Source organism: Rhipicephalus sanguineus, chromosome 6, assembly GCF_013339695.2.
Source record: "Rhipicephalus sanguineus isolate Rsan-2018 chromosome 6, BIME_Rsan_1.4, whole genome shotgun sequence".
NCBI classification, from domain to species: domain Eukaryota; kingdom Metazoa; phylum Arthropoda; class Arachnida; order Ixodida; family Ixodidae; genus Rhipicephalus; species Rhipicephalus sanguineus.
This window is the reverse complement of record NC_051181.1, coordinates 37,001,519-37,010,680: the sequence shown is the minus strand read 5'-3', so window position 1 is coordinate 37,010,680 and position 9,162 is coordinate 37,001,519.

Genomic DNA, 9,162 nt, shown 5'->3' with positions numbered 1-9,162 from the left:
AAATCTTTTGCTTGAAAATCGCACAAAGTGCCTATATCTAGCAAAAGCAGCTCACGGCAGTTTCACCTCATTATTTTTTTTTAATCTTCAAAATCAAAAGCGCAAATTATGACACGAAAGAAAAAAAGAAAACAACACGAGCATCCCTCTCTTTTGTGGTATCTCAATCTGCGCTTTTGATTTTTAAAGCTATGTTTCCCCAACGATATCCCTCAAGAGGTACTTCAAAGCGATTAATGCCAAGTCAGCCTGATATACAGGCTTGTTATTGCAGCGTGAACTTCTATTTGCAGCTTCGTGATGCCCTATATAGAATAAAGTGACAATTAGTCCGAAAATGAGTGTTACGCGCAACCAGAACACGGCTACTCCGCAACCTCTAGCGCAAAATATGTTAAGCTGTCAGTCATCTGGAACCAGTCACAGTGTTCGGTTTAGGCCCGAAAGCGACTATGCAGGAATCGAGAAATGTAGGAACGTCACGAACACACGCGTGACTTGACAGACACTTCAGTCAAAAAGCCAGCAATCAATGACTTGGGCAATTTGACAACACGCATCATGTACCATATTGACAATACTAATTGCTGCTATGATTTGTTAGCGAGAACACGGAGAAGGAAAATATCTGAAGGGGTGTATTTGACGGCAAACGTTCCCGCGAACGCACCACTGTCCTACCAAGCGCGGCAGATCAATGCCCTTCTGCTTCTGGGGGCGCCTCTGGTGACCACTTGTGTCCCTATATGAAACGTTTGCGGGAGTTTCATGACCAGTAAAAGGTATTGAGGGACCATGGTCCTACTATGGTCCACTCAGTGCAAGGAAAATGGTACAGGATCGAGGATGGCCTGCTGACCAGGTGGGAGCAGAGAGCAGCGCAGCCGGCAGTGCGGTTTGACATAGCCGAGCCGGTACTGTGGCTCCAGAGTGTGGTGCTTGGACAACTGAAGAGCCCCCAGGCAGAGGCTGCCCGCACCACTGTACTGGCACATTATGCAGTGCAGGCACGAACCAGTCAGCGTTCAGCGGTGAGTCTCAGTCACAAAATATAAATAGGCATTTCTTTCTGGCCAATCTTCCATTGCCAAAAAAGGATGTTTCAGCTCGCTAGCAAAGGAGGGATGTTGATATTTAGATAAAAGTTTGTTTAATGTTGCTAAACTGAATAGGTACATTTGATGGGTGCCACTGTAGTGTTACAGAGGCAAGTGTACATAGTGTGCTCCCCCATCCGAGCCAATGAAAGAGATGCACAATTGGCAGCTTGGTCAGGAAAGCAAAAGGTGTGCATGAAACTGCATGTGTAAAGTGCAGCGCGCACTGGAACGAAAGGCAAAACAGGAACAGGAACGAGGGACAGAAGTGTGCGCGGCTCTTTCCGCATGATGAAAATGTACTAACTCGCTCAAGTTGCTCACCTATAAGTCCAAACAGTGAGGTGCTTCTGCTCGGCACCTATGCGATGGTCACTGCTCGTCTTTCACCAATTATTTTATCCTGCCAATATGTTGGCTGAGGAGCACTGCTGATGCGTTTGCTTGTGGTGTTCCTATGTATACATGCACGTTCTTGTAGCCATTTTGTTCCCCCCTTGCTTTTGTGTGCTGTCTTTCTTCACCGTACACGAGCTCGCAGCAAGCTCAGCCCTTTCTGCATAGCTCCCCAGATGACAATCTTTTATAGTAGCTCCGCCGAGGGAACGCAGTGAAAGTTCAAAGGCATGCTTGTGCAATGCAATGTTACATCTGTCAACATCACTCTTCACCCGACGTGACGCATGTTTAGGGTCTTCTTCCAAATCAGTATCAAGCACTGGCATGGTCCTAATCAGTATCAAGCACTGGCATGGTGCTGTGGTAGAATACTTGAATGCCATGCAGAATACTCGGGTTTGATTCCTACTCGAACCCTGATTTTTATCAGATTTTTATGAGGTTACGTGGGTTTTTGTACTGCACGCTACGTATTTCAAGGTCAGTGTTTGATGAGGCACTTAAAGGGATAGGAAATAGAAAAATTATTTTTCTCATATTAGTAAATTACTCCTTCACGATGCCAAAAACACCGTCCTTGATGCAAGAAGATGCTTGGTAATCAAGAAAACGTGAAAAAGAAAAAGCGATGCCACCTTGAAGTTCTTACATCAGACGCTGTGACACCATAGATTCTGACAGTGTCTACTATGGCCTACAAAGTTCCTAATCAGTAGAAATGAAGTAAATTTTCATAGGACGGAGCCAAAGACGTAGCCATCCAAGTTTCAGGAAGTTTCGTTGAGCCACTGTGGCCAAAATATGAGAAAACACTTTGAAATCAATGACGCCACTGTCGGAGATTTCGGCAAGAAATTTAAAGGTGAAACTTTTGCCATTGATTTTCTCATTTATATTGATAAACCCATGATGGTGAAATTAACTACACTAAAGTTTTCAGAGTATAATTTATCAGTCTAAACAAATTTATTGTTTCACTTTAGCGTCCCTTTAAGGCTTTTGCCTTAATAACTTCAAACACATCATGCATCTCATACCACATTGTCAATAGCAAAGTCCCACATTGTAGAGATGTACACAACGCTTTACATGTGACAACACAGTGTTGTGCGGATGTGTGATGCTCTTACCTGCGCCGCTTTGCATGGCCATGGGCACTGCTGTTCATGCTTGTTTCGAGATGTGGTGCCCATGAGAGAAATGATGGGGGAACAGTTTCTACAGGCAGTGCAGGTGCCCTGCTCGAGTTGTCTCTCAGTAGCCGTGGCAAGTGTGTAGCTTTCATGACAATCCATAATAAGCTGACAAGGGGAGTGGCATAGGGAAGACGGAATACACTCAAACCTCATTATAACAGTCGCATCTGGCACGAAAATATCTTTGTTATATCCGAAAATTCTTTATAAACGTTTATTTGTAGCACTGTAGCTATGACAAGACTAGTCTTCATTTACTTCGTTATAACCGATAATTCGTTATATCCATGTTCGTTATAATGAGGTTTGAGTGTAGGTGGATGTCTGCATGAAGGCAATGGCATGCACCACAATGCTTACGCATGACCTTTTTTGTACATAATACAGGTGTGTATATTCCGTATTTCCTTAAGTACAAAGCAAAATATCAGCAAGCACTCTTGTCATCTTTTATTTGCTTCTCTAACACATTTAAGTTTTTTCTTTTTATTGCAGTAAGGTAGAGAGTTGGGTGAGTTGGAATTGATGCATGTTGTAAAAAATCAGCACAGACAGAACGGAACACAAGAATAGAAGGACACAGTACGAGCCCTAATAACTGAAGTTTAACGAAACAAAAACGAACACGACGAAAACCAACACATGCGTGAGCAGAAAATTTAGAAGACGTCAAAGAAATGATTGAGCTTGCGTACCTCACAATCTAGTAGATAAACAGACGGTTCAGATATACAATCATATCACATTGATTAATACAATCAGATATACATTGCAGATCATGTGGATGCAAACCGTTTTTCAGTAACACTGTTATTATGTTGAAACATAAAGACAAAAGAGCACATGAACTCGCTGGAGCACTCTTTATCTGAAACGAGGGTAATGATTCTTGGTCTCTTCTTCTTGGACATCTTGGTCGAAATCAAGAAGAAATCTGCATGGACAAGGCATATGGTGCATAGGCAAGATAATCGCTGGTCATTAAAGGGACACTAAAGGCAAATAACAATTTATGTCAGAGTGAAAGTTCAATGTATGACAACGTCTAAAACGGCAATATTATCAACAGCAGTGCCCTACTTACCGAGAAATTAAGCTAAATGTATCACACGATGAGTGCCACGAGCGGGACATTTTGGAAATGATCCCAATAACATGAGAGAGTCCGACTACAATTAATCACTCGTAATCAAACTAGCTGCAATAAAAAAAGAACCTTCTGTGCATTAAAGGGGTACTGACACGAATATTTTCAGTTGTCGTTTTTTTGCGTCAAATGAAAGGTCAAGCCCTCAAGACCCTAGAAAAGGTAGTGCTAAGCGCGAGTGTGCCCTGAAAAAGTAATTACAGTATGTTTTTAAAAGCTAGTTTCGGTTCCTACTGTACCCTGACGTCACAACACGGTATGGGCTTCTCGTCACGTCCTTGCACAATATATAGTGACGTTTCCACGCACAAGCGGCCATTTTGGAAGTTTTGATGACGTACAAGCAGCCATCTTGGAAGTTTCGGTACCTAACGTCATCACAACAAGCCAGACTGCTGCGTGAAGTCACCAGAATTTGTACTGTAGCCTGACGTCAAGCTAATGTCGATGTCAGTAGGTGCGCCATGGAAAAATGGACTTTAATATCAAATTAAAATATCTTATCAGCATTTGCTGAGCTTCACACTTGCTCAGAGCCGTCTCTGCATACAGGAGATATGTATGGCAGAGTAAACTCGCCTTCGAAAAAAGGTGTCAGTACCCCTTTAAGAGACGTAATAAAATGCTGCTTGTTCGTTTCTGTTTTATTCATGGAAAAAAGAACCTCTTTGGCGTTGCCATGGAAAACGGCGCACGTGGTTCAAAGGTTCCGTTTTTGCCGAACTGCGTTTTGCCCGGCGCCCGGCTTCGCTCACGCGGTCGTGTCTCAGTGGTAGTTTCGGTATCGCGTGCTGCCGAGTGTGTTTTGCGCGCTCGTGATAGTCGCTCTGACAGAAAGTTCGACAAAATGCGACATGCATGTGATGTTGCCGGATGCCCGAATGGTGCACGCCACCATTGCACGCCGCCACGCAGTGAAGGCGGGCAACATTGGGCACGGCAACAGTGACGTGAGGAAGATCGCTTTCAGGCGGGTGATTTGAAGTGCGCTAACACGATGTGGACCACTAAAACGTGATTTTATTTCAAAATAAACACTTCCTTAGCACAAAAGTAGCACTACGAGGTTTCTGGACCTCTATTTCAACAATCAACGTCGACTTAATATTTGCCTTTAGTGTCCCTTTAAGAGTAACAGACTGGATTCCAAGAGGAGGCCAGTGCGCCAGGGGGAGGCAGAAAGTTAGGTGGGCAGATGAGGTTAAGAAGTTTCCAGGGATAATGTGGCTGCAGCATTCACAGGATCAAGCTAATTGCATGCCCTGCAGCTTTGCCCTGCAGTGGGTGTTGTCAGGCTGATGATGATGTACAGGCTGTTTCATACTTAGGGGAAATCTCGGAGCACGTGGCATCGCGATGCGACTAGCGCTGCAATGGCGCGCCGGCAGCAGCTAGTGCGTGCGCAGACACTTCGAGGGTGTAGAGTTGTACATCTGCACACGCGCGAGCTGCTGACGGCGCGTGGTTGCAGCGCTGGCCGCATCACGACACCACGCGCTCCGAGATTTCCCCTAAGCCTGTACAAGCCAGTCAGTTCAATTTACGGAGTAAAGTGTGGTGAGTGAAAGCTGTGGCCTTGCAGCTTGCACGTGTAGCCCTCCGGCAGCTGGAGTGCTGTGCCCCTGGTGAGGCAAGCCGGTGGCTGTTGGAGGAGGCACGGATCCAGCTGGCACAGGGCGACTCCACCCAAGCCCAGCACACCCTGTGGACCCTGCTGAGGCAGCTGAGCCAGCAGCATGAGGTGCTTTGTGTTCTTAGGCTGCAAAGGAGGAGTCTGCTGATGTGATGTGCTTCCATTTGGCAGCTCTTGCAGTTTACTAGAATAATTTCTTTGCATGCGGTACTGTAAGCTAGACCACCACTGATAATCAGCCTGTACACCCTCACAGCATCCACTACATTATTGTGGTATTTCAGAAATCTCACCATTAAAGCTGCACATTTACTGTGCTTCGCAATACCTTTTCATAGTAGAAAGAGAGCAATAAGCACACCGTCCGTGTAAAGTTGTGCCTTACTTTTTCAAAACTGGACAACACAGAAACAAATCGGATGTACTGTAGACTCTCTGTGCCATTAGAACTTGCACGTGTGGAGTTACTTGTGTTACACGACATTGAGCATGCTGGTTGGTGCAGCAAGAAATACAGAAAGCCAAATCTGTGTAGCTTCTTAATACTAACTGCGAATTCTGTATAGAAACCTAATATAAACTGGATGTTACTCTTTATGTAAACTTGTGCTGACTTAAACTTGGAACCTGTTTTCTGGTCATTTCTCATGTACTTGAACGTGGTTGTCACTACACACGGTGTTTGCCATTTATGACTAAACCGCATAACAACAAATGTGGTAAAAATGGCAATCACATAACATAAATTTGCATCTTATGATGTATCTCTTTTGGCCATTTGAGAGCTCTAACTGTAAGCTTTGAATGACATGGGCTGAAGGCCTTCAATAGAGGCACTCAGTTCAAGCAGACACATTTTCTATAGAATGTTGCTTATTGTACATCCTGTTCGTATTTGCACATTTGGAAGTTGTGAGTGTTTGAAACTGAAGATGTACATATGAAAAGTTGTGCTTCTTTTGCAGTTTATTTTCACGATGCAGCATACATGTTGCTTGATATAGAAAACACATCTGGCCATGAAACAAAGTAGGAAAAATGACCCATGTATGCACCTATGTATACCTAGAACTATATACAACTATGTATATCTAGAACTACTACAACTGAGAGTGACATGATGCAACAGCATGCGTTTCTGATTTGTTGCTCTGTCATTCATGATACCAGAGTATGCAATGAACTCTGTCCGGCAGGTGAACGGCACAGACAGTGTCACAAGGGCGTATGCCGAGGTGCTGCAGCTATATGGAGAATGCTTGGCCGAGTCTCGTTTGGAGAGCTCCGACACCATTGCAAAGGAGTATTTTGACAAGGTGAGCTTGTTTTAAAGAACTCTGTGAGTAAGTTTGGCACCTTGAGAGTGCTTGCTGTAACATTAGATATGCATTTAAACAGCTATGGTGTAAGACTAGAGAAAGAACTTGCACCTTAAGGACAGGTTTGTAGGCCTCATAGAGAGATGAATCACTCATGAGCACTCACCTTGAGGTGTCACTGAAAAATCAAGCAGCCGTTAAAGCTTTACGGACGAAGCACCTTAGGGTCTCGGCTTTTCGGCGGTGCATCGTCGTCTGCTGTCGCTGCGTGCATCGTCGCAACCCATTTGCTTGCATGCATCGTCGTGTCCTGTCCATTTGATTGAGCGCAAGAGAGGATGCCACCGCCTCAGCACTCGCCATGTGGCGAGAGAGAGCGAACGGCGTGCGTTGACTATGGAAATGCTCTTTCTGCGATGAACGCTGAACTACCAGCTCGCAAGGAACGAGAACACACCCTCGCCCGCGAGAGAGAACGCCAACGCGGGCAGCGTCTGCTAGTGAGTTTCTTGATTGAAAAAAACGACTGCCCGCGCTGCACAACCGTTCATCGGCCACCCCGTATATATAGGCACTGGATCTTGACCTGCAATGTAGTGCCGGTGGGAGATTTCTCTTGTGCGTAGTTGAACCATAAAGATTCGCAGAGTGCACGTTAACTAAACGCGAACTGCGGGTCTCTGTATCTAATCTTTCTTCTGTCTCTCATTGTCCATTAGCAGTGATTTCGCTGTGGGAACCACTGGCGCACACTGCATGCTTCTTCCCTCCCCAATTTTTACATAATCCATCAAATGTTCCAGCATAATTGCTGGTGCTGACATAAATTCTAGAATATAGATTGCCATTCACATTGCGTGTGAAATCTGATTACAGGCAAAATCCTGTTACTATAAAATTGGTAAAAACTGGGGATGTGCAAAGAAACTTGCTTAATCATCGTGGACAGCAACTACGGACGGCATGGGACCAAGCTTGAGGCAGGATATTGTTACGAAGCAAGTCGTTAGAAACCAGCAAGATTGATTAGATATTGCAGCAGTCATGAGGGCAGGGTTACCCAACTACGAATATGGTCTGGATTCAGGGAAAGGTTACATGGGATGGTTTAGTGGTCGGAGTTGTTTGTTGTTCAGTGTTAGTTTGTCGGAAGTTGCTTGCACTGTCTGCATATGTGTATTTTTAAATGCAGTGGTTTTTGGTTTGGATGAATGGTTCATGTTCTTGCCCCAGACCTATTTCATTCCATATTGTGAATACACCCCAAAAATTGTGACACTGAGTAGCTGCAAGTAAACTGCTGTTGATTTAAACAGCTGTTCAACTCGGCAATAGCTGAACGTGTTCCATGTACCACGGCTCGTGGGTAAGGCATTGTCTAGCTTTGGCAGCAACTGCATGTCTAGCTGAAAGTCCAGTTATTTCTACTCACAGAATGAAAGCAGAGATGGCACGACACATGCATTTTGGTGCTTCCCATGTTGGAGGCAGCAGTGACCAATGCAGCATCACTTTTTACTAGAGCTGTGCGAATAGCAAAATTATGAGTGCGAAGCGAATTCGAATATTTATATGTGAGTGCATATTGAATCGAATATTTTTTGACTAGTTGTCGAATATTTGTCGAACATTTTTTAAATACTTTGAAGCGAAATTACAGGGAAAAAGTTGCAGAGGATCGCTAAGCATATTCTTATGAGATAGCAACATGAAAGCGTTTCTTTTGGCTAGGCTGGTGAAGCGCTGGAGGGGTGGTGTTCCCTCATTGTCTTATCAAGAATGATGTAATGTAGAGGCTGAATTGTATTTATTTACATGATTTGTTGCAGCCAATGTGGTGTCAACAACGCTTTACACGCGAGATGAAAAGACCTCTCCTCCTTCTTCAACTTCTGTGGAGGCCCAGCTGATGTGACGGACAACCCTTATAGTCTGGAGTTCCTAATCTGCCCGACATAGCTGTCAGTGTGTCAGAACATCTGAAATTTTGAACGCTGAAATTCTTCGGCATCCGATTTTTCAGGCCCCAAATTTCAGGTCCGAAATGGCATTAACCCCACCTGCTGCGTCTCTCATCTCGTAGGTTTGAACCAGTGCTTTCACGAGTCAGTCTGTTTGTGGCCGTAGTAGAGTCGGAAAGGTGGCTTTGCCGCAATGCCAGATTGTGATGGGGTGAAGCATATTGAAAATCTGAAAGGGCCGCTGTCAAGGCGCTGTGCGGCAATGTCTTTACGGATAAGCACCGGAAATGTACGGAGGCGTGATTACGGCAGGCGGCAAACGCGCCCAATTTTTATGATAAGCATCTTCGGCTAACCGCTCAGTAGTGCATCTGGCCTAGTGCAGTGGTATGCGTATGGCCCGAACGCAC